Source organism: Notamacropus eugenii, chromosome 6, assembly GCF_028372415.1.
Source record: "Notamacropus eugenii isolate mMacEug1 chromosome 6, mMacEug1.pri_v2, whole genome shotgun sequence".
In the NCBI taxonomy this organism is placed as follows: Eukaryota; Metazoa; Chordata; class Mammalia; order Diprotodontia; family Macropodidae; genus Notamacropus; species Notamacropus eugenii.
The window spans coordinates 201,293,739-201,321,139 of NC_092877.1; the positions used below are offsets into that span (position 1 = coordinate 201,293,739).

Sequence of the window (27,401 nt, forward strand, 5' to 3'; positions counted from 1 at the left end):
TCGTGCTTCCTTGTGTGTGTGTTCGTCCTTTGTTGCTGAAGAAGACCATGCCATCAGAGAAATGATGACATGACTTGCACTTGGCTTTGCTTTGAGTGAGGGAGGGCTGTGCAGGTCACCAGCCTCACTTCTCCTCCAGAGCCATCTGAATCCAGTGACCAGATATTCATCAGGATGACTGGAGATGACCCAGGATGAGGCAGTTGGGGTTAAATGACTTGCCCAAGGTCACACAGCTAGTGAATGTCAAGTGTCTGAGGTGAGATTTGAACACAGATCCTCCTGACTCCTGTACTGGTGCTCTATCCACTGCACCACCTAACTGCCCCTGCTTCCTTGTAGCAGCAAAGAAAAGAGACTGAATGATGGAAAGATATCCCCTTTTGTATACACACAATTCTGACTCATCAACTCCTGAGTCATAAGTTCTTTCAGTTCATCAACCAATTAGAAGACTTTATATCATTACACAATACCAGTGTACCCGAGACATTATTGCAGCAAGCACTCGTACATCTAGAATGGCCTGCTAGAGCAAGTTCTTACATTTGCTTTTCTAAACAGAAAGCAACTTTTGAGGGATCAACAATCTTCTTTAATCATATATACCAACAGAGAAAATGCAAGCAGAGAAATAAAGACCAACAGACAGGGCTTCCAACTGTCTGATCATAAGCAATACATACAACACAGATCAACAGATAGATCCAACTGTCTGACTATTACATACATACCAACATCTGGGTTTTCAAAGCAGGGGGTGCTCCTTAATGGCTACCTAGAGTGTCAACTGGCACATGAACCTCTTCCAAAGAGTAAGCCCAATGCAAAGCAGAGCATATATACATTTTTGGGGGCCAGAAGGCATCATGACCCTAGTGACCCAGTGCCTCATTAGAAATTAACAAAAAGTGTGGGTCTTTCTTCAAAACAAGCCTCCCCAATCAAGCTTCCCTTAATGGGCTCCACCTGAGGCCTATTAATGGGTGAGAAAGATCTTTACCTCTTGTTAACATTACAATCATTCATAGTTAGATACCAGTTTCCCAAAATGTCTGTGCAGTTGGGATGGAAGCATTTAGAGAATATCTGTACAAGCTTCAAGTATTAGTTCTTCTAGACTGGTCCCACCCAGGATACACAATAATCTAGAGAACTCCTTTGACATTGAAAAAGGAGACGGGGAGGGAAAGGAGATAGACCTAGTAATGACTTGACTTTTCTTTATTCCTTTCAGAGAGTTGGAATGGAAATGTAGAGATATCTAATACAATCCTTTCTTTTTTAGGTGAGGAAATAGAGACCAAAATAAGCTAAATGATTTAACCAGTCATATGGCTAAGGAGTGGAAGAGCTGGGATCAAATCCAGGTTAGTACTTTTAGAACATAGCAGTATTTTTAAAGAGTAGCCAAATATGGCTTTCTTTCCCTCACATACACACTCACTCATGATACCACACCACACCATACCAAGATGGAAGAAATGGCTGAAGGAGCTAGCTGTTCAGTAGAGAAACTGATCATCAAATTCAAGCCCCTTTGCTATGTGCCTTATCCAAATCCCGTGGTCAGATTTATCTCTGAGAGAATATTTATTTCCTTCTTGACACCTGCAAGAAATTACTGAAAATGTCTCCTTCCCCTGATCTGTTGTTCATCACTCCATCTGCATCAAAAATTAAATCATCTTTACACGAGGCTTCAGGGACATCTGTTTGCAATCACTCTCCCTGAGGAAGCTATGTTTCTGGAGAAGTAGAAACCTGATTCTCCCCTTTCTGTGTTCATAAGTTGCTTTTGCAGAAGTTTCCAGCAGAGGATCTGGGAAGGCTGAAGGAAGTTAGATAAGAGTGCCTTTCATATGACTTCACCACCGGGGCCTGGCTGGCGCAGGAGGTTAAAAATGCTTTTCCTCCCCCAGTTAGTCATTGCTTGTCCTACTTTTCTGAAGTCAAGGAGTACTCACATAAAGAGCAACTTGTTCAGTGACACAAAAGGTCATTTCTGCTGGCCAAGCACTTGGAAAGGAGACAGGAAGCGTATTATTTTTAAAAGGTAAAGTGATAAAATATTTGCTTACCAAAGGGACAGGCAGCATGGCTTAAACCCACCTTGGGGTCTGCTCTATCCTGCAGGGCGGGGAATGTACTATATCGTCTTGCTATTATCCTGATGGAAATAGCAGGCAGTTAGGAGCTGAGATGGCTTTTGCTTCAGTCCCTAGGGGCTCAAACCATGCAGCTGGGGGGGATGGGTGCGGGGTGGGGGGGGACATGACTGTATGCACTGATGGCAGGCATATAGCCTCTTCCACGAATTCTTTTGGAACTCATGGACTTTTAGAAATTTTTCAGGAGTTAGAAAAGGTGAAAAATGACTTCTTCCGACATGCAAATTCAGGTTCCATTGCATTTTTAGAGATGATGTATTCATGAAATTGCCCCTCCTTCCAATTTTGCTTCTCATTTTTATATATGCAACAGGAAGATAGCAATGAAAAGCCTCTGCTGAAATGTAAATGAGAAACTTTCCACAGTCAAAGTTTATATTGTGACATCGTTAGTATGTAAATAACACATGGTACTTTATAGAATCTGCCATAATGGGCTTTGTTTGAAAGGATGTCTTTATGTAAGAGAATATTATCATTGGAAATGCAATGTAAGTGGTTCCATCAACCTTACAGTACATCTTGGGGGAGAACTACCAGTGTTTTATTTGGAAGAGCAAAGTGCATAACTATCTTGGTTTTTTGTGACTGAAAATTAAAGGCAGAAATACTATATAATCAAAGGTAAAACATTTATTTTTGCCCCTAAAAGCTTTGATCATACAACATTAAATATTTTATTAACTATGATTTCATCCAAGCCTCTTGCCTTGGAGTACGGGTTAAGTTTTCCCTCTGATACTTGTGACTCTACTGGAGTCACTTAACTTAACTAGCACTAATATGCTAGGCACCTGTCAAAGCCTGTAAGTAGCAGAGGAACAGCTGATCTGTGTCAGTAGAAGGAATTTTCATACTAGGAGTTCCTCAGCTGACTAAAATCACCAGGATGCTTAAAAAAAATCAAGCCAGTTCTTTAATTCAGAACAAAACCTCAGGTTGCTCACATAGCTGGATCTTCCCCATAGAGACCACAACTGTAGTAACATGAATGAAATCTACTCTTGTTTTTTCCCCTGCTTGTTTGGCTTATGTTGGTATTTGCTCTGGGAAACTATGCAAGGCTAACCACAATTATGCTCTGCCCACAGTGGCAACAAAGCTTTGATTTTTAGGGAGAATTACTCTGTCAACATAGACTGCTTCCAGAGGCATTTGTATGTCCAGTATCACTGCTCCTGGAACAGTGCTCAGTTGATTTTCAAGTGGGAAAAGAAATCATAAAATCATAAAATTGGAGCATAATTTATGTGGTCTGGTAGAGGTGCCATTATTAGAGATTGGAATCTTCTGACTGTGAAGAAAGGACTGTTGTTGTTTGTTCTTCATTCTTGAAGAGGACCACGACGTCAGGAAGGTAATGCCATGACTTGCAAGGGAATTCGATTTAAGTGAGAGAGGGCTCTGCAAAGTCACTAGTCTCACTTTCTCCATCGGAGCCATTTGGGTCCAGTGGCAAGATATAAATCAGGACAACTGGAGATGTCCCAGGATGCAGTGGGAGACCTTGACCTTTCTAAGCTAAGGTCTGTAACAGGTCTCGGTTTGACAGAGGTAAATGAAAAAAAGAAAAATAAGTGAATGGCTTATACACTGGCTCTGGAATCTACTTTGTGTCTCATTCTTTTTTTCATTAAAACAAAGGGAAATTTAAAAGGAAGAAAAAACAAAACAGGTGATTTTGATTCATTTATACTTGGTTTCATTGAAAGCAATACAATCAAAGAGGTAGAAAGGGGTGGAGTTAGAAGGAGGAGAAAGTCACCTAGTCTTTGTCTTCAAGAAAGGTTATATGGAGAGCATATCACTGAAATGGGAAATCTCTTTTCTGCAGGACCAGAAATTCTAAAACTGCCCCTGGTTACCTACTTCAACTTTTAATGACAGTCATGAAGGAGGAAACACCACTTATATAAAAGGAATGTAATCTGAACTGAACCTCAATTGTAAAGTCCAGAATTGCCTTATTTGTCTGGCATCACTGGAGAAAATGAGATGTTCTTTGTGGGTGAATTTTCCTGATAAATGAAACTAGCCCTCATTTTTTTCACTTAATTCAGGGTGGAAATTTTTCTTTAAATTATGCTTCATTCCCTGCTTCCCTAACTAGAATATAATGAAGTTAATTTAATCATGTCTTGTTGACTGGAACCATTGCTATGAACAAAAAGCAATGGCTATAATAAGTAGAGTTGCTCATACCTCATCCACGTATATGTCTGGTATACAGATTTCAACCCTTCAGTGAATTTAGATGAAGTCCTAGAAAATCATGTTCAACAAACTGATGTAAGTGATTTGCCCAATGTCACAAAGCTAATTAGGACAAGATTTGGATTCAATTTGAAACCAAAATTATAATATTACAACTATTTTTTATGAGAAGTCACAATTTTTTTCCTCCAAAATTTTTGCATTCACAAAATGAATTAAAATTAATGTAATTTATGTAATTTTATGATTATGAAGCCATGAGGAAATTATTTCTCCCAGTCCCAAGTCATTGCTACTATTAGTTTGGGATATGCCTTGCCTATGAAAAGGCATACTATAAAATAAGAGACCAAAATCAGATTTAGATTTATCAAAGTGATGGGTGAAACATTGCATTGTAACTTATAAATGTCAAAAAAAAGGCCTATTTAATTCATTGGGGATAAGATATGCTTCCTGTTTTTAAAAAATCAAGGAAACAGCAATATGGAAATGGTAAAAAAAAAAAAAAAGAACTACACCATAAAAAACTCTTAAAAAATAATATTTAGAACTACTTTTCTTTTTCTTTTTTCTTCCTGTCCAAAAACTGTAGAGAAAAAATTTCTGACAGAAGGTAGGTTAGAGAACTTTTGCATTCCTTTTTTCTCTCTTCTTGAATTCTCTGATTCCCAAGATGTAGCAGCCAAGAAATTGCATATGCTATATTCTCAGCCTATGTAAGCATTATCCAAGATAATGGACTAAAAATAGCTTGTCTCCTGCATACATACATAGGAGGAAAACTAATGAACGTGGAGCCTTTGGAAAAGGCATGAATATGTAAAACCAGCAGGAGGAACACAAGGTTAAAAGAGAAGGCTGAGAACTGAAGTGGATTAGGACAGACCCTGTCATACTGAAGCTAGGTAATATGAAGAAATAGGTGACAAAAGGTAGTGATAGCAATCTGTCCCTTGAGCAGTTTTTTTTAAAGTGTAGTGTTCCCTGAGCCTGTACTAGAAAATGTTTTATTCTCATGATCACAATTTGTACATTTGGAGGAATTTTTCATGTTGTTAATGATTTCAATATTACACTCACTTTGGAATTCCAATAGATTACCAAAATCAATGTAGGGATAATATATAACTCTAGTCTCCAAACACTGCCTACTGTACTAATAATCAGGGAAGAAATAAAAAGTCAAATACCAAAGTGGTTAATTGGTATAGGATAGAGATGTAAATAGCAAGGAAAGAGCAAATAAGAGAATCATTCTCAGCTCCCATACATAAAGGAGTATAATCTCCCTCAGACTCTCATGCTGTTGAAGAAGGATTTAGGGCTTCATACCCTAATTAAAGCTCTAGAAAACTCATACTCCTAAGAGAATATCCTCCTTCAAAAATATGCCCCATCTCATGTCCCAAATCCTGTTGATGTCATCACTCTCAGCTACCCAGGTTCAGATCCTTGTTTCTAATTTTGAAATATCTCTTACCTATTCATTCTTTAACTTCTAAGTTTTATAAGGTCATATGGAATAGTTGTGATATTTTATATTTTCTAGTGAATCATGCTTTTCAAAATATGAGCAAAAGTTGAGCATATTTTATTTCATTTGATCCTTCAAACAGAAAAGCATTATTACCTTCATCTAACAAATTAAGAAACTGAGTAAGGTTCTGACTGGTTAAATGATTTGTCCCAGATCACGTAAGTTTATAAGGGATTTTAATTCCATTCTTTCCATTCACGCTGCTGCCAACTGAGTTGAACCTCATTACCTCTTACCTATACTTATAATAGCCTACTAATTATTATCTCTGCCATGAGCTTCACACCTTTCTTCTTTCCAAGAGCTTATGTAAATTAGGAAATGACACAGCCATGTCACCATGCTCGAAAATCTTTTTAAAAATATATTTTTACTTATTTCATTAAGCATTTCCCAATGACATGTAAAATTTTTTATATTTAGTTTTTTAAATTTTAGTTCCTAATTCTTTCCCTTTCTCCCTCATCTTCCCCCACCTCTTGAGAAGGCAAGAAATATGATAACCACTATACATATGAAATCATGCAAAAAATATATTTCCATATGTTATATTACAAAAGAAGATACACACATACAAAATAAGAAACGTAAAGAAAATTTAAGAAGAATGCTTCAGTCAGTACTCAGAGTTCATCAATTCTCTCTCTCTGGAGATGGTTAGCATTTTTCATTAAGTCCTGCAGAATTGTCTTGGATTATTGTCTTCATCAGAGTAGCCAGACATTTCACAGTTGATCATAATAATGTTGTTACTATACACAATGTTCCCCTGATTCTGCTTACTTCACTTTGTATCAGTTCATACAAGACTTCCCAGGTTTTTCTGAATCCATCATACTCATTATTTGTTATACTATAATAGTATTCCATCATAATCATATACTACAACTTATTCAGTCAAGTCTCAGTTGATGGGCATCCCCTCAATTTCTAATTCTTTTTCACCACAAAAAGACATGCTCAAAAACTTTTGTGACTCCTGATTGCCTATAAAAAAATTCCATACTCTTAAACCTGACATTCCTAGCTTTAAAGAATGGTTCCAAACTACTTTTCTAGCTATATTTTATGGGACTCTTCTGCCATCTAGCCAAAATGGACTATTCATGGTTCCACGATCTCATCCTCTTCGCTTTCCTACGTTTGCAATGGGCTCTCCATCTTCGATTCTGTATCAATTTATTGAAATATCTCTCTTTCAAGTCCCAGATCAGATGCCATCAACTTCAAAATGTTCTCTCTAATCTCCCCAGTTAAAAGGAATTCTTCTGTCTATGGAAGAAACAAATGTCACTCTGAATTTTAGTTGGTCTTTCATAGAAAATTTTAGTCATGAAACAAACAATTGCAGGGAAAGTGACAATGGGCAACACATTTTCCCCTGCCAACCAAAGATTTGCTAAGCATAAGTTCCAGTGAACTTTCATGCTAATAGTATTTTAAAATGAGAGAACTCAATCAATGGGAAAAATTATTCAGTTTTCAAGGTTGGTTTTTTATCATATCTAATATAAAGGGAATAGTGATAATACATCCTTGGAAAGATTTGGTCAATGGTTCTTACCTCACAGGAGATTACTGGCACTTTCATTATTATGAAACTAATTCATAGCTGTTGCAACACAGAATCAGAGAATTTGAGAATTAGAAGGCACCTCAGCAGCCATTGAATCTAACCCATACATGAAAGGAATCCCAACTATAACATTACCAACAAGTGGTCTTTCAGCTTCTGAAGATCTCCATGTAGAAGGAACTCATCCCATCATAAGGAAGGCTAACCCACTTTTAGATATCTTAAATTGTTAAGAAGTTTTTCAAGTCAAGTCAAGGAACAGATATTAAGTGTTTACTACGAGCCAGGCATAGTGCTAAGGGCTGGGGATACAAATACAAGCAAAAAGAAAACTCCTGTCCTCAAGGAGCTTACAGTGTATTAAAAAGTCAACCCATTAAAGGGACATAAAAGATGGCCAGGGGGAAGGTACCCATATGGCAATGTCTTGAGGATAAAGGATGGTTGGTTTGGGCCCTGCCTCCAAATAGAGGTTCTAGGAAGAAATTACCAATGGGAGAAAGTGGAGCACAGAAGCAAAGGGGAAGGCTACTAAAAGTCAGAGGCAACGTCTGGAGATATTAGGCCTAAGGGCAAAAGAATAAGTCTAATACCTTCTCTTTGCAACAACCTTTCAAAAACTTGAAAGGAAACTTTAGTGATTATAGACATTCACACTTCCTTGAATATTTCAGCTACTCTTTTTGACCTCTTTGATGAATTTTCTGTGCATTTTTATGTGTGCAGATGTGTTATCTATGTATATGCCACATCCCCTTATTGTACTGTAAGCTCTCTGAAGGAAGAAACTGCATCTTTTTTTTAAAGGAATCTCTGTACATTCAGGCCTAGCATAGTACAGATATTACTATAGATATTACATACATGCATACTTAATACATCTGTGAACATTCTGATTGCAACTCATCTGTACTTGCTCACTCTGTGTGACTTTTGTCTATGAACTCCCATAAATTTATCAAAGAATATCCATCTAACATTCTACCACTTTCTCACCATTTCTTAACATTGTAATGATATAGTAAAGCCCATGGACCTTCCAAGAATTATCTTTCTCTTTTGGAAACTCATCTTTCCCAATAATACACACATTTCTTCAGTGAAGATAGCCTTTCCTCTATCTCTTCTTCATAGTTCCTTGGTTGATATATGGTGCAACTTGATCATACCCATTGAATACTTCTTCATTATCCTAGTGATTCGCAACTTTAATTCTTTGGAGATTGTGATGTTCTGTAAATTGCAGCCAAAAAAAATCAACAAATAACAAAAATAGAAGAATATTGATGTTAAAAAGATGTGTCTTTATTTCAGGAAGATGTTTAGGGTCATTAAAGGATCTCTACAATTTTTCATAAGCAATCGAGTTTACTCTCCTCTTACTATTTTATTCTAGGTCCAACTTTTTGTCCATTTGTAGTATCTGTCTAATCATCCATACTGATGGATGATCTCTATAGACTGTCCATCTAACTCCATGGCATAGTCTTAACAGACCTGAGTCACTAGAAGGATGTTGGTATCCTCAATAGTAAAAGGGAAGTTTGGAAAAGGACTAGGGTTTGGGGAAAGGAGAATGAGTTTAGTTTTAGACATAGTAAGTTTCAGAGGTCTCTAATACATCCAATTCAAGGCTACCAATAGGCAATTGGAGACATGAGGTTGGGGGTAATGAAAGAAGTTAGAGCTGAATAAATAGATATGAGAATTAACTGCAAAGAGGTGATAACTAATTGCATGGGAGCTAGTATGATCTGCATGAGAAGTAGAATAGAGGGAGCAGAGAAGAGGATTCAGGACAGTGCCTCGTGGGGATACCCACTGTTAGCAAATATGATCTTGATGAAGATCCAGCAGAGAAAACTAAGAAGGAATAGCAAGATAGGTAGGAAGAGAACCAGGAAAAGTAACATCATAAAAACCTAAAGGAGGAGAATTTCAAGAAGAAGGTGCTTGGAAGTATCAAAGGCTACAGGGAAATCAAGAAGTAAGAGAATTAAGAAGAAGCCAATAGAATTGATAATTAAGAGATTATTGGTAACTTTGGAGAGAACAGTTTCAGTTGAATGATGTGGTAGGAAGCCTCAGAGATTTCAGAAAAAGAGTCAGAGAAGAGGAAGTAGAGGCATTAAATGATTGTAAATGGTTTTCTCAAGACTATAGAAGGAAAGAGAAAGCAATTCTTAGGGAAGTTTTGTATCAATGAATGCCTACATTAATAAAATAGAGAAAGAGGACATCAGTGAATTGGGCACCCAGCTGAAAATGCTAGAAAAAGAACAAATTGAAAATCCCTAAGTAAATACCAAATTAGAAATACTGAAAAGCAAAGGAGAGGTTAATAAAATTGAAATTAAGAAAACTATTGAACTAATAAATAAAACTAAGAGTTGGTTTTATGAAAAAAACAATAAAATTGACAAACCTTTGGCTAATTTGATTTTAAAAAACAAAGAAGAAAACAAAATGACCAATATAAAAAATGAAAAGGGTGAACTCATCTCCAGTGAGGAAGAAATTAAAACAATAATTAGAAATTACTTTGCCCAACTGTATGCCCATAAATTTGACAATATAAGTGAGATGGATGAGTATTTCAAAAAATATAAATTGCCCAGATTAACCAAAGAGGAAGTTGAATACTTAAATAACCCCTCTCAGAAAAAGAAATTGAACAAGCCATCAATGAACTGCTAGGAAAAAATTTCCCAATGGATTTACAAGTGAATTCTATCAAACATTTAAAGAACAGTTAATTCCAATACTATATAGACTGTTTAGGGAAAATTAACAAAGAAGGAGTCTTACCAAATTCTTTTATGATACAAATGTGGTTCTGATATGTAAACTAGGAAGAGCCAAAACAGAGAAAGAAAATCATAGATCAATTTCTCTAAGGATTATAGATACAAAATTTTTAAATAAGACATTTACAAAAATAATACAGCAACATATCATGAGAATAATATATTATGATCAGGTAGGATTTATACCAGGAATGCAGGGCTGGTTCAATATTAGGAAAACTGTCAGCATTATTGATCATATCAACAACAAAACTAACAGAAACCATATGATTATATCAATAGATGCAAAAAAAGCTTTCGACAAAATGAAATACCCGTTCCTATTGAAAACACTGGAGAACATAGTAATAAATGGAACTTTCCATAAAATAATAAGGAGTATCTACCTAAAACCATCAGCAAGCATTATACACAATGGGGATAAGCTAGATGCATTTCCAGTAAGATCAGGGGTGAAACAAGGATGTCCATTATCATCACTGTTATTCAATATAGTACTAGAAATGTTAGTTTTAGCAATAAGGGAAGAAAAAGAAATTGAAGGAATTAGAATAGTCAAAGAAGAAACTAAGTTATCACTCTTTGAAGATGATATGATGATATACTTAGAGAATCCTAGAGAATCAAGTAAAAAACTACTTGAAACAATAAATAACTTTGGCAAAGTTGCAAGTTACAAAATAAACCCACGTAATCACCTGCATTTCTATATATTACTAACAAAGCCCAACAGCAAGAGATAGAAAGAGAAATCCTATTTAAAGCTATGGTAGGAACTGTAAAATATCTGCGAGTCTACCTGCCAAAACTAACCCAGGTTCTATATGGACACAATTACAAAATGCTTTTCACACAAATAAAGTCAGATCCAAGTAAGTGGAAAAACACCAGTTGCTTATGGGTGGGCTGAGCTAATATAATAAAAATGACAATTCTATCTAAATTAATTTACTTATTTGGTGCCATACCAAACAAACTACTAGAAAAATATTTTCCAGAGCTAGAAAAACTCATAACAAAATTCATCTGGAAGAACAAAAGGTCCAGGATTTCAAGGGAACTAATGAAAAGAAATTCTAGGGAAGGGGGCCTAGCCCTATCAGATTCCAATTTGTATTATAAAGCAGTAATCATCAAAACCACTTGATACTGGCTAAGAAATAGAAGGGTAGACCAGAGGAATATGTTAGGTACTCAAGACACAGTAGTCAATGAATATAGTAATCTGACTGTTTGATAAACCTAAGGACCCCAACTTCTGGGATAAAAACTCACTGTTTGAGAAAAACTGCTGGGAAAACTAGATAACAGTGTGGCAGAAACTGGTGTACACAAGAAAAAAGTTCAAATGGATATATGATCTATGTATAAAAACTGATACTTTAAACAAATTAGGGTAGCAAGGAATGATGTATTTGTCAGATTTATGGAGAATGGAGAAATTTATGACCAAATAAGAGATAGAGATCATTATGAAGTGCAAAATGAATAATTTTTTATTACATTAAATTGAAAAGTTTTTGCACTAGCAAATTCAATGCAACCAAGATTAGGAGAGAAGCAGAAAACTGGGAAAGAATTTTTGCAACTACTGTCTATGATAAAGGCCTCATTTCTAAAATATGTACAGAACTGAGTCAAATGCACAAGAATATGAGTCATTCCCCAGTTGATAATTGGTCAAAGGATATGAACCGGCAGTTTTCAGAGGAAGAAATTAAAGCTATCTATAGTCACATGAAAATATGCTCTAAATCACTATTGATTAGAGAGATGCAAATCAAAACAACTCTGAAGTACTACATCACACCTATCAAATTGGCTAACATGATAAAACAGGAAAATGATAAATGTTGGAGAAGATGTGGGAGAGTTGGAACACTAATTCATTGTTGGTGGAGCTGTGAGCTGATTCAACCATTCTGGAGAGCAATTTGTAACTATGGCCAAAGGGCTACAAAAATGTGCATACCCTTTGACCCAGCAATATTGCTTCTATGACTATATCCCAGAGAAATCATAAAAATGGGGAAAAAATATTTATAGCAGCTCTCTTTGTGGTGGCCAAAAACTGGAAACTGAGGGGATGCCCATCAATTGGGGAATGGTTGAACACGTTGTGGTATATGAATGTAATGGAATACTATTGTGTGAAAAGAAATGAGGAACAGGAAGATTTCAGAGCTGAGTGAAAGGAGCAGAACCAGAAGAACACTGTACACAGCATCAACCACAGTGTACAAGGCATTTTTCTGGTAGAATTAGCCCTTCACAGCAATGCAAGGACCTAAAACATTCTCAAAGGACTCTTGAGGCAAAATTCCATCCACATCCAGAGAAAGAACTATGGAATTGGAAAACAGAATGAAACAGAATATTTTCTCTTTTGTTATGTTTTGTTTTGTTTGGGTTTTTCTCATGGTTTCTCCCATTCATTTTAATTCTTTCATGCAACATGTCTAATGTGAAAATGTATTTAATAAGAATGTATGTGTAGAACCCATGTAAGATTGCATGCCATCTCGGGGGGAGGGTGGGGAAGGAAGGTGAGAAAATCTAAGACTTATGGAAGTGATTGTGCAAAACTGAAAACAAATAATTTTTTTTAAAAAAAAGGAAAGAGAGATTATAGGATGCTTGCTAGAGAGCATGGGTGGATTAAGTGAGGATGTTTTGTGGATGAAGGAGACTTGAACATATTTGTAGACTTTAGGGGAGTAGACAGAGAAAGATCAGGGATAAATGTGAGAGACTGAGGATAATAAAGGGGGCTATCTGCTAGAGATGAAGGGCTGGAATAGAGGGGTTTTCTGAATGATTTGAGATGAAGAGGAGAGAAGAAGATGGAGCTGTCAGTAAATGGTCTCAAAATTTTTAGTGAACTATGAAGTAAAGTGATCAGCTGAGAGGTTGGAGAAAGGGGAAGCCATAAAAGATTTGAGAAGAAATAAGAAGGCTTGGCAAACCAGCTGTGATACATGGGATAGTGAGTTAATTAGGACAGAGTAAAAGGATTGTCTTGCCGTGGTGAGTGCCCAATTGAGATTGTGTGACGCAAATTTGTAGAGGACCCAGTCAATAGTGTTTTCTGATTTTCTCCAGCTTTTGTTCAGCAATACATGAGTTGGCACAAAGACATTAAATGGTGGGAGGAATCCAAGGCAAGATCTTTGAAAGGATAGGGGGAAGGAACTCAAGAGAACAATGCAGGAGTGGAATTGAGCTGGTTCACCAATGGGCCAAGATGGGGAAATAAGGAGAGTGTAGACAATACAAAGGTGATGGCCTGAGAAAGAACTGTCAGGGTGAAGGGATTGGAGATCATGAGGAGGATAAAGAACAGGATTTGGCATTGTAAGACTGAGGGAGGAGTAGAATAACAATAATTTATTATGAGAAAGGAATTTCAGAATTCATGAATGTAGAACAAACCAGAAGTACAGTAGAGTCCTATATTCTCTATAGTCTTCAGTCAACTATGTAATGGTAAAGAATTAGTGTAATGAATATTTCTTTCAAAAGACTGCCTACTACAATTGCCTACCAAACCCCTCATGAAGTATGCCCTGAGTGTGTGTGTGTGTGTGTGTGTGTGTGTGTATCATGCTCATGAAATTTTACACAGATGGAATAGTAGGCATTAAAAAGAACCGTTGTTGACATTTCCTGTTACCATTTTCACCATATTAATATATACCCAAATATTTGGTATCTTCCTATCCTTCCTTATGTATCAATTCCAATGCTTTCACAATTTGTGTTGCACCTAGCACAAATATCTCTGTACAATCGGTCCAATCTAGCTGCCTTCCTTGTCTTTGCTCTCTTTGGTGCCACTTCCCCTTACTCTAATAAGCACATCTGAAACTGTGATGTTAGAGTCCAAGTATGTAAGCTCCATTCTTCCTTATGGTGAAAAGAGTTTGGCATAAAAATTCTTGCTGATCTTTTCTATTTTTGGTCTGTTTGGTGCCTTCCTACCAGCTCCATGTCCTTAAATATCTTTGTTTTGTTGAATCTCTAGTTAACTTTTCTTTAAAATGGTTTTTTCCTCCACTGCTTTTCTCTGATTTATGAGGTTATATTGTTCATAATCTTCTATTATCCTTCTCAATAATTAACTAATTGAATTAATATTCTTAACTAACTTCCCCTTGGTGGTTGTATCCCTCCATTTGACAAGGAATAAATAACAATAGTAATAGCTAGCAGGTACATTACTAAGATTTGTAAAGTGCCTTACATATATTACATATATTATTATTAATTCAATTTTACAGATGTGGAAACTGAGGCTGAGAGATTAAGTGGTTTATCTAGATGTGTCAAGTCTTGATATAAATCAAAGCCATGAGTTGAGGAACAAAGCATCTTTAATTAAGATAACAGGGTAGCAAGTCTGCTACCTTGGGGGATGTCTCCTGAGGTCTAAGCACAATAGATTTCTCAACTCCAAGAAGCAAAACATTCTTATGTGTGTTTAGGAGAAGAGGAAGAGGAGGTGGAATGAGGTAGCAAGGCCTGGTCATAAGACCCCAGTGATCATTGGCCATCCAGGCAAGGAAAACCACTTCACTGTGGCTATTTTGCCCTTTGTTCCATGAATCCCAAGAGGGGCAAGGACATGAGGAACTGAGATTCAATTTAAACTAGGTTCCTTTACAACGTAAAATCTCTGGGTGGGGGGACCTAAACAGTCCAACTCAATCAAGTTGACAATTTTGACCATTTTTCTGCAGATCACACACTAACTATTTGAACCTGAATTTGAATTCAGATCTTCCTGATTCCAAGTCCAGTGCTCTAACCAAGAAGTCAAGAATCTGCTGGCCGAAATGACTTTTTGTCTATTTTGGTTTCTTCATTAATAGTAACTGGTATATGTTGGTTAATTTTATATTTTTAATTTTTATCTATCATTTCTTTCATCCATTTTCTATTTTTTAACATTAATAACTTGTTCAAAAAGGTTGGGTTGTAGTTGCTTTAATTGCATGTGCTCTCTTTTCTGTAGTTTATTTTTCAAGCCTTGATCTAACACATCAGTGACTACAGAGACAGCAGGATGAAGCCTACAATTCTGGCAGTAGGCTAAGTTTGCCATCTGAGGACCTGCCTCATCACCATTGGCTGGTCACTTGGTGATGAATTCTTTGGCCATGGCAACCAGAGAAACAAAGCAAAATACCAAATGCTCTCAGTCCCATGTTTTGTCCTTACACTTAGTGAACAGTTAATGAACGCTTGTTGAATTTGCTGCTGCATTCAATTAAATCTCGGAGAGATGTTAAACACGTCAAACAAACAGTTCACTTAGAAGGGCCAGACTCAATCTGCGGGAAGCCCATTCAGAGAGGCATTGAATTAAGTGCTCCACCTAGCTGCCTCTAGAAAACAAAGCAAAAAAATTGGTGAGATTTTTAATGCAAGTCTAAAGTTGCAGTCCCAATGATTGCTCTCTTGCTACAGCCTTTTGAAGAAGGAGCGCTGGAAAGGTTTAACTCTTAACCTTAAAATCCAGTGCTAATGGATGACCTCCCTTCCCCACCTTGCAGTAGAGTTCTGTGCTATTGTATACTTGGCTTCCTCTGGAGAGAACTAACTGGAGCAATTTGGGAGAGCAGATTGTTAAATTTTCAGTGTAAGCATTTATACCTTGGAAATGAGCAAATTAAAGACCAGGATTTAATTTATTGTCTTGCTGACTGTCTAGACTGAAGAAAGTGATGGGGGAAATGTCAATCATGTAGATTAAATGTAAAAGAGTTTCTGGTGTATTTTTTTCCCAGAGACCTGGTTGATAAATATTTATTCACACATCACTAGATCGATGCATTGTACCTTCATTAGCAATAGACAATAGAATTTTCTTTTTGGTGGGGAATAGGAGGCAACAAAGTTCAAATTCATCTGACATTTGAAATCTGGCCAATGGTCTCCTAGGGAGGAAAAGAATTATCCTTTTTTTTTCTTATCCTGCTTCCAGATTTTTTCTGGATTCTCTGCTATTTCTCTTTTAGACAGCTTCGTGTGGATGTGGGGTCCAAAAAACCACCTAAATGAGCACTAACGAGGTTGCCATAATAATCTATTGCTTGAGAAGAGTCTGGAATTAGCCTGGAATGAATAAAAGCCATAGTGACTTCTTAGTAATTGTAATGTGCTTTGTTATTGTTGAAATTAAAATTTATCATCATTTCAACTCACATTACTCTTAAGAGAATAATTAACACGTTGTAAGCTTACAAAGTATATTCACTTATAACATACTCATCTGGTTATTATCTCATAATTTACGTTTCCCTACTATTTCCAATGGTCACCCCTGCGCATCCTCAGATTCTAAAAGGGGTTTTAAAAGGTGTCCAGAATGGATTTAGAAAAGGACTCTGAAGTTGTAATTGAACAATCTGAAATGTGATGTCTCTTTACCTGCCTCCCCACTCAAAAGTGTTTTCAAATTGAGCTTCTTTTGTCATCCTTGGAGTGTGCTGTCTTTTAAGAAGGATGTAATGAGCTCTTTGTGAGTGTCCACTCATCACCAGGAGGGATTTTTCTGTAGCACCTAATAACTTCCATCAGGGAGACTTTAATAGGAAGAGAAGTTCTAGATCCTGGTCTCTTTAGTACCTACCATGGTTTTTCCACATGCCCTTTTCCTCAAGGAAAGACCCTTAAAGCGACTTTAAAATGATAATAATGATAATAGTTAACAATTAAATAGCATTTCTAGGTTTGCACAGTGCATTTTGTCTCTTCTGTTCCTCCTAACAACCCTTTGAAGTAGGAGCTATTATTTTAGATAATAGTAGGGATTATAGGTGTGGGAAGCATCCCCGATGAAACTTAGTCTTATTGACTCCAAGGCTTCTTCTCTAATCATCATGGCACACTTCTCTAAAGAATCTCATTCAATGCACTCCCCCTCCCCATTTCTATGGAATGAAGCTGTCTTCATACTCTGACAGCTCAACTTGAGGCAAAAGGTGGCCTTAGTCTACTTTTATTCACATAGGAATGACAAATCCCAATAATGAAAACATCTCTGATAGCAGACAATTAATCCGTTAATGAAGAGATTGCCTTTTTGGTACCATATATAGTTACAGTGATTGAATTTGAATACCTATAGCCCTTTTTGTTCAGTCATTTCTGACTCTCTGTGACCCCATTTGGTGTTTTGGATAATGGAGTGGTTTGCCATTTCCTTCTCCAGCTCATTTTACAAATGAGGAAACTTAGGCAAACAGAGTTCAGTGACTTGCACAGGGTCACACAGCTATTAAGTGTCTCAGGCTGGATTTGAACTCGTGTAGATGAGCTTTGTTGATTCCCAACCTAGCGCTCTATCCATTACACCAACTAGCTGCCCAGGGCTGGGGCTTAGCAAAGTTGTAATCACAAAATAGGCAATGTTTCTTTACCAACTCCTGGGTGACCAAAAAACTGGGCCTCTGACATAATGAAGTTTAACTTGCATAGTGCTACATTAAAAAAAATCAACAGACATTAAATAGAGAATTCATATGTGCCAATGCACTGGTCTAAGCTGAGATTGTTGTATAAAGAAATGGTGACTGATAATTCTTTTCACGTTAATCACTTAGGTAAACAAATAAAAAATGAGTTGCTTGGTAAACATCTGCAGAGCACATTCTCTCCACAAATGATTTCTTGCCTTTGAATAGGAACAGTGATAGTGTTCTCTTTGTGGCACAGAACTTGCTACCCTACCCTGTGTTCAGTCTGTTTTCACTGAATTCTGCTGCCACTTGATTCCTTTTTCTTTTGTTTTGGAAGCTGACATGTTTGTGAGTTGCTGGATTTTTCTTTTCTTTTTTTCTTTACCCTAAAAATCATTATTTTTGACAAAATTTGACAAAATTACTGGCTTTAGAGTCAGAGGAACTGGATTCAAATCCTTATTCTATCCCTTTAACCTATGTGACCTTAACCTCCCTAGGCCTCAGTTTCTTTCTATGTAAAATGAAAGAGTTGGACAAACTGGTCTCTGAAGTTCTTTCCATCTCTAGAGCTATGATGCTATGAACTCTCCCCCTCCACCTACTACCTTTCAATAAATATTCATTAAGCACTTACTACGATGTACCAGACATCGTGCTAAGTGCTGGAGATACACATAAGAAAAAGAAAGATAATCCCTGTCCCCAAGGGATGTATAATCTAATGGGAGGAAAGATAACACATGAAAGGAAGCTGCAAGGGGGTTATCTGGATGCTCCACAGAGTTGAAATCAAGCAGAGCTGCTGATGGAAAATGAAGCGTTGCTTGGAAAGTTCTAAATGTTTGTTTGTCCTTCATTGTCCAAGAGAGCTATGACATCAGGAAGGTGATGACTTGCAAATGAATTGGATTTAAATGAGAGTGGGCAAAGTCACCAGTCTCACTTTCTCCTCCAAAGTAGTCTGGGTCCAGTGGTGAGATATAGGTCAGGATGCCTGGAGATGGCCCCAATGCAGTGGGAAACCTTGACCTTTTTAAGCTAAAAGCTGAAAGTTCTGAGCCCTCTGAGCCATCTATAAAGGAAGGCTTTGAGAGGACTTTATTGCTTCATCCTCCAGCCTTCCAATCAGAAGAGACAACTGAGATAGTTGAGAAGGTATTGAGTATCACAAACCTGAGTCAATCAGCTTAGTGATGAGAGATTTCAGGTGATGTGCTTATCCTGGGAGAGGTATAATGTACCCTGGATTCAAGGCTCAAAACCAAGCAAAGCTGCTGATACAAAAAGAAGAGTTACCTGGCTTCTGTTCTGCCACAATAATCCACATCCTATCTCCACACCTTTGCATGGGCTGTCCTCTTTTTCTTGGAATGCTTTGCCCCCTCACCTCTGCCTCTTAGTTTCCCAGACTTTTTTTTAAGAATCAGCTCAAATCCCATCTACTTTGGGTGGAACTTCCCAGCTGCTGCCACGCCCCCCCAACCCCCCCTCCAACGCACACCAGATGCTAATGCCTTCCGTTGTCAGAGCAGCTTCACATACTGTGTGTATATCTTGTATATACCAGTTTCCTCCTCCATTAGAATTTATGCTCCTTGAGATCAAGGCCCATTTTTTTTCTTTTGCCTTTCTTTATATCCTTAGCATTTAGCAAGTACGTAGCATACAACATGGTAAAGAATTTCTAAATGTTTGTTGACTGACTGAATGACTAACAAACTGAGCTTCCTCCTCTCTATTTTTCAGTGCTTCCTTTTCTGTCTTGTTAGAATCTCTTAAGGCACTTGCACAGTCTAATGCTTAAACTACTTGGGGACTAGGTTCATTCTTTTGCCCTTCTTTGTATACTCAGCACAATGCCTGGAACTTGATAAATGTTTATTTTCTTACTGACTCATACTGGTCTTTGAGGCTGCTTAGTGTTCTCCACAGCAGCAATTAACAGGAACTTAGCAGCTCCTACTGATGCTGACTTTTCCCTTACTGGTCAGACTCTCTGTTTCTACATTCTCTTGTACTTCTGCTCAAGTAAATGAATTACTTTTAGTCAAGACATTCTTAATATTTTATTATGATGACTGCATAGTTGGTATGCATGTCACAAAGAAGAAATTACGCACTAGAACAAAGGCTATCATCAAAGAAATATACGAGGGGAAAAGAAAGCAGACTGCTTATGTGTTGAGAGCAGTGACAGCCAATAGACAATCCATATGCTCCTTTTGTATGCTTAAGATAACAGAAATTGAGGACTCCTGACACATGTGTGGACTCCTTCTTTTGGATTTTCGGGAGGGATATGGGATGGAGTTATACAGGATGAGTAGGTATGGGTAAGGCATCTTTGAAAGGAATACCCACTTGAAAAAAATCACACATTCATTGAAGTACTGTACTATGCCAAATGATCATTTATTAACCATTGCTTCAAAGCAGTGATGACTTTTGTTGGAAATTATCAGCACTGAGGCAGAGTTTATGGGAAGGAGGGAGAAGCTTTACCCAGACCCCATTAAATTCCTATTCAATATACTGATTAGGCCAATGCTATTTCTGCCTCTCTTACAGCCTACCACTTACGTTAGGGTCAAAATCATATTGATCATCAGAAGTCAAGGACAATGAAGGATAGATTGTAAAGAGTGGAGGGAAATGTGAAAGCTCAGTCCACAGTCTTGAAGGAGGCTGAGGATTCTCAACATTTTGCCACACTTGTTTGATATACAGTTGGTGAAATCAATTAATGAGCTGCACATTATTCTATTTCTACAGAAAGCAAAATGCCTACTTACTCGCCCTCAACTGCAATGACACCTCCCAAGATCCTCTGTAATGCACATTCTATCTGACTTTAATAACTGATGTTTAAATAATCTCTCAGCTTTTTGAACTTTTAATGTATGTAGAGAAATTCCGACTTTGTTTGTCAGCCTATAATAATCAGAAGTGCCGTAACATGATATGAATGACTAATGTCGACTTTAGCAAGCTTCTCTTCCATTGTTGCCATTAGCAGGAATTCATATAAAAACCAATTCTGAACCATAGAAAAAGATTGTAGAAATGCTTTGTACAAATGATAAATTTTGTTCAAACTCTTAACTCTATGATATTATTTAACCAGAGGACCCCTTGCCTTCAAAATACTAAACAATTCGTCCTTCTTGCATTTTCTATTCTGTGGATTTAAGTAATGGACTCTAGTGCTACAGAAGTGTTCCTCAGACACAAAGAAAATCTGAGGCAATAGATTTTTTAAAAATTCCATTCCCAAGTATTCTCTTTCTTTCTGAAGTAGAAACAGGGGTGACGAATCAAGCTTCCTAAAGTTGGAGGGAAGAATTTATCCTCCAGAAATATTTTATTGAGAAACAGATTTCTTGCCGTGTGGTTGAAAGGTTGGAATACTTTTTTTTCCCATGCTGTGCTAGACATGACTTGCTCCAGATAAAAGGCAGCTTGTATAAGGAAAAAAAATACCTCTCAAAAATGTTACTTGAGCTGATACCACGGGTGGTTTTCGAAAAAAGGCTGAACTGTTAATTACATGCAGTCAAAGCTTAAAGCTCGGTAAAGTAGATTGTGGGTTGGTAAGTGAGGGGAGAAGGGGTATTGAGTGAAAGGACAAACTCCTAATGTGAATAAAGTACACTAATGTTAAAATTATACTGAGGCTTGTTGCTGCTTATTAATGGAAATTGATTCTCATATTTCTCACAGTTGAGATCCAGCATTAGTGGTCATTTGCGATTCAAAGTATTGGCAACCTCCCAGATGCCAGTCTCTGTGGGAGTAGTACATGAAATGCAAAATGATTTTTTCTGCCCAGATACTAGGGCTTAGCTACCACAGAGAGTAGTATATTATAGGGTGTCCACTACCTTTTAGGCTAGGTGAGAGAGCCCCAGTGACCCGTAGATTTGAAATTGCCTAGAAGAATCATATTACCCCAAAGCTGGAGGGGATCTCAGACGTTGTCTAGTCTAACCCCTTTGATGGCATGACAGGAATTTCAAGCACTTTTTGTGGAAATAATCCAAACCGAATTAGTGTCATACTTTGGGGTTGGTGCTTGAAAGGCAGCATGCATAGTGGAAAGAACACAGCAGCTGAAGGCAGAAGAGTTGAGTTCAAATCCAAATCACTTCATTTATCTGGGACTCAGTTTCCTTCACTGTAAAATGAGAGGGTTAGACTAGATCAGGGGTTCTTAACTTTTATGTATCACAGACCCCTTTGGAAGTCTAGTGAAGCACAAAGATCTCTTCTCAGTATATCTTTTTAAAGATCTGTAATTGAATGAAGTATTAAATTTCATAAAGATTAATGAAAACAACAATGGAAAATTTTTTTCTCTTCAAAGTTCATGTATCCCCTGGGTCCACAGAACCCATGTTAAGAATCCATAAACTGAATGATCTATAATGTTCCTTCCAGTTCTGATTCCTTTGAGGAGATCTTCATTTATTGTCCTTAAAAACAAACCCTAGCAAACAATATGCCAATTCAACTGCTACTCATTATGGCAAGAACAAAACAGGATTTTGTTTTGTTTTGGTTTTTTTGCGTATTCTACATGGCATCCCACAAAGTAAGGCAATAAAGGGCAAAGGCAATGTTAAATTCTGTCTGTCTATGTGTTCATCCTTCATTTTCAAAGAAGACCATGCCATCAGAGAAATGATGACATGACTTGCCCTGGACTTTGTTTTGAGTGAGGGAGGGCTGTGCAGGTCACCAACCTCACTTCTCCTCCAGAGCCACCTGAATCCAGTGACCAGATACTCATCAGGATGACTGGAGATGACCCAGGATGCACTGGGAGACCTTGGCATATTCAGGTACTCACTTAGAGGGAGGTAAGACCATTTAGTGAATAAGCCTCTCTAAGAAATAATCAGGGAATGGCCCTTTAATGAGCAAAAGAAAAAATAAGTAAATCAAGCTGGGGGGAAAAGAGCAACAATTACTATTGATAATCACTCTGAAGCCAGGAGGGTCCAGAAAACAGCCATTAAGTGGAGGTTGGGTGCTATCTATGGACTTCAGAGTGCACTGGGTTTAAGGTTTTGGGAAAGAAAGAAAGAAAGAGGTGGGGGGAAGGAAGGAAAGAAAGAAAGAAAGAAAGAAAGAAAGAAAGAAAGAAAGAAAGAAAGAAAGAAAGAAAGAAAAAAAGAGAAAAAGAGAGAAAGAAGGAAATCTGGCTCATAAACCCCAAATTAACTAGGGCTCCTCTTGCCATCCAAATTTGCCTTCCTTTGAAGAGGCGAAGGAAGTGGAGGGGAAAGAAGGGAGCAGATGAGCTGAGTTAATAATTATAAGAAGGAAAACCAGTTCCAAATTGTTAAGCATTATACCTACTATTAAACTTAGCTTCTTTTGGGAAAAAAAGCAAGCTATTTAAAGGAAGGAAAGAAGAGAGAGAGAGAAAGAGAGGAAAGAAAAAGAGAAGGCAGGAAAGAAGAAAGAAAGAAAGAGGAAGGAAGGAAGAGAAACAAATATAGAAGGAAAGGAAGAAAGAAAGAAAATTAAATGTAGTCATTGTGCTTAGAAACTAATATTTCTCATTAAGAGTTCATCTGAGTAATTTTTCTGAGTTTTGCAATGTTTCCAATTGACTGTCTTCCCTTATCTTGGATGCACTAGCTTTGTGCAAGTTTTCTAATTTTATGTCATCTGAATGTTCTGTTTCATCTTTCATGGGTGCCTGTCTTATTTTTGTTTTTTGGGTAGGGATTTTCTTCTTAGTTATAGCTGCCTCAGTGCTAACCCAGCTGTCCAATGGGCTAAGTACCAGGAAATACAGATTCGGTTTATATTAATTTATATCTATAGCATATTGTGGTCTCCAAAGTACTTTTCTTACAATATCCTTGTTATTATTTTACAGGTGAGGAAACTGAGATCCAAAGAGATTGCGCCTTGCCAATAGTTATTCAGGGAGACATTTAAAAAAATCTTGCATTGGTAATGATATTTGAACTTCCATATTTCTCTCACCATGTCTCCTCCCCTGAAGATCCATATATAGATTTCACAGTCCTACCCTCACCCCACTTTCTTCTCCTTTTTACTTCAAAATTATTGATATTGCATTACAATATATGCCATTGATACTATGGTTTGCCACTCCTTGCCAGTATTATGGTATAATGAAATCATCATTAGATTCCGAGTTAGACAATTTTTTTTCTGTGGTACTTACTATCTGTATGCCTTAGGATAATCAATCTACAAGATTTTATTAAGATCTTCCTGGGAGCCATCTCTAGTCATCCTGATCTATAACTTGCCACTGGACCCAGATGGCTCCAGAGGAGAAAGTAAGACTGGTGACTTTGCACAGCCCTCTCCCACTTAAATCCAATTTGCTTTCAAGTCTTGGCATCACCTTCTTGATGTCATAGTCCCCTTCAAGAACAAAGAACAACAGTTAAGTTCTTTCTATGTGCCAGTACTGTGCCAGGTGATGGATACAATGATGAATATGAAACCATCACCTACCTCATGGAACTACCATTGTGTGGGGGGAGATAATATGTGCAAGTAAATTATATACAAAGAGAATTCAAAATAAATACATGGTAATTTGAGGGATACAACACTGGGGAGAGGGGCAAAGTGAAGAGTGGGGAGATTAGGAAAAAATGTCATGAAAGAAGTAGCATTTGAACTTTAAAAGAGGCTAGGGAGTCAGAGGTGGAGGTAAGAGAGGAGTTCATTCTAGTATGAGCAGTAGAAGGTAACATGTTAGGTATAGGAAGAATTAAGAAATTTGTTTAGCTATACCAAAGAATCCTTGAAGCAGAGTAATCTATTATAAAGTCAAAAAGGTAGCTCAAACGATGTCCACAGAGTACTCTAAATGCTAAATGAAAGAATTTGGATAATAGGTAGAAACTATAGTTTACTGAACAGGAGAATGACATACTTAGACTGCTGCTGTCCTTCATACTTGAAAAGGACTAAAATGATATCATGATGTCAGGGTCACTGTACAGTGTGCCCAGCTTCTCCAATCAGACCAATACAAGCTCAGAAGGCTCTACCACTAGTTGGGCACAAATAGTCTATATGAATACTAGAGAGAGAGAGATCTCTCTGGGTTTGTGCATCTCACGTTTCCTTCATGCTGCTGTAATACTGCTTTACTCATAGATCTTCTTTGATGTGAGCACATTATGCTGCGTAGTCCTGTGTCAGTGTCTCCCATGTCTCATAATTGATACCAGAGTTCTTCAGAAAGACCTTGAGAATGTCCCTATGTCGCTTTTTTTGACCTCCACGTGAGTTCTGGCAGGCAATATTTAGACCTGTACTTTAGGAAAAATCATTTTGACAGTTTTGTAGAGGATGGAGTGACTTGTGTCATGGAGCCCAATTAGGAAGCTATTGCAGTAGTCCAAGTAGGAAATGATGAGGAATTGACCTAGAGAGATGGCCACGTGAGAAGAGAAGGGATTAGATAAGAAAGATACAGAAGCAGGATTGACAAGATTTGTCAACTGTAGTGTAAAGGAGAGTGAAGAGTTATATGGACAACTCAAAGGTTGCCAACTGATATAACTGGAAAGATGGTGGATAAGCCATATAACTCAACAGGATCTAGCTTTTCATCTATAGAATTAGGGATCTGGAGTAGATAGTCTCTAAGGTCCCTTCTAGAGCATTTGTATACCTTTTCTCTCTTCTTTTTCTATTTCTTTTTCTTCCTCTGCTTCTCTGCCATAGTCTGGAAAATGGCAGGTAGGGAGAGAACAGCACTGTGACTGAGGCATTAGACCAAAAGTCCTTATTTAATTCTCTAGAAAGCACTCACGGTTAAAGGGATTACTGACTGCTGTGGTGGGTAGGGGTTGCTTGATACAAACCCTGAACCCCAAAGGAGGGCTAGTCACTCAGGCAATAACTTTTGAATGCTTCTAGGCCACCATGCAGCTCATAAATACAAGGCTGGATGGATGCCTTTCTGACTTCTTAGAAGGTCACTCTATTCAGGTCAAAGAAAAAAGGCACCTTGCCACTGAACCAATGTTTTCTGCTAAGTTAGCATCTGCTAGGGAACTGGAAGTCTGTGACCTCCTCTGGCTTACCAAGCTCTGAAAGCTTTTAGGTATTTGAAAGGCATGAAATTACTCTTCTACAATCAAACTGATAATATTCTTCTGTTCTAAATTTGAAATACTTAAGAAAACTAAACCAGAAAGGTTTTGATTTCAGTTTTTTTTCCTAAATAAAATTGGCTCCATTGTCCTACTTGTACTATCCTACCAATAACACTGATAGTCCTTAAAAGACCTGTGATTTCATTAGCATAGATACTCTCCCACCTACGGACATCACAATGCCCCATGAAGGCATCTGAGTAGAGCACTGGACAAGGAGTCAGGATGACCTGAGCTCAAATCCTGCCTCAGAAATTTTCTTAGATGTGTGACCCCAGGCAAATCAATTAGCCTCTCTGGGCCTCAGTTTCCTCCTCTGTAAGAATGGGCATAATAATAACACCTATCCCAGAGTTCTGTGAGGATTAAATGAGACATGTAAAGTGTTAAAACACTATATAAATGCTAGTTATTGTAAGTATTTATGAGTAAAACACACAGTTGCATGAAGGAAATGTGAGATGTCTTTTCAGTTGCTATGATGAAAAGGCTTATGAGATTATGGTCAATGTCATCAAGTTAGGCTGGCCCTTTAACTATAGGCATGCAGTCCAGCATCAGGCCCATGGCCAAAGCTCTTTTGATTTGGCAAGATTTGCCAGAGCTTGTCCTTTGTTGACATAGCCAATGAGATCCTCTGTGTATGGCTTGACACAATGAGGTTTTGGAGTTAGACTTTAGTAAGAGACTATTGATATATTGATATACTAATAAAATAGCATCATGATATATTAATATATAGCATTAATACTAATAGTTTTTGTAAGTTCCAAAAAAAATTGCAAACAATAAATGAAACGGCTGAGTGACCATTTGGTGTGTTGTTATGTGGATTCCTTTTCTGAATATAAATCATGCAAAATTTACATGACAACTTTGTTGTATATTTAAAAGGAATCATAAGTTATACACAATAGATTAGCAGTTCCATGTGCAATTATCTTTTTTATATTATGCTATGGTAATGGAAATACTTGTTTCATCCCACAAATTAAAAATAAAATAAATTTTATAAAAAAAATATGAATCAGATTAGATGACAGTTCTGTTCTAACTCTGAAATTCTGGGATCCTGTGATTCTGCCTGATAAGAGTTTGAGTGGAGAGGAACCAAGGCAAATGAGAGAGGAAAGGGGATATTGGCTGCTTTCTTATAATTATGCAACATGATCAAAAGGGAATTAATTAACACCTTGTTGTATTCCAGTTATTCATTGAGGCATCCTTCAGATGGAATAAAGATGTTTTGCTGGGAATATTTAAGAGAATTATTAAACTAAAGAAATGATATTTCATGAGATGGGACAGGTATCCTATAGTCTCAAATCATCTTGTCTTCTGAGTTATGCACACTGAAACCAAAAGCATCATAGATTTGATGAGAGAGAAGTGGAGAGAAGTGCAATTCCACCCACATTTTACCCTGTAAAATCAACTGTAAGGAAAACCTGAAGAGCAGTAA

At 37.4% G+C, this 27,401-nt stretch overlaps 1 protein-coding gene across 4 annotated transcripts in view; it reads left to right on the forward strand.

Annotated features, from left to right (window-relative positions):
• The first annotated feature begins 1,864 nt into the window (after nt 1–1,864).
• ECRG4 (ECRG4 augurin precursor) overlaps nt 1,865–27,401 on the forward strand; it is a 52,852-nt gene continuing 27,315 nt past the window's right edge. Inside the window, exon 1 of one of the 4 annotated variants that reach the window (XM_072621772.1) lies at nt 1,865–2,056. The gene's annotated coding sequence lies outside the window, so the exon portion shown is untranslated. Of the gene's footprint in view, nt 2,057–3,093; nt 3,529–23,669; nt 23,742–27,401 lie in introns of those variants that run through there. The other 3 variants (XM_072621774.1, XM_072621773.1, XM_072621776.1) reach the window with 3 other exon arrangements.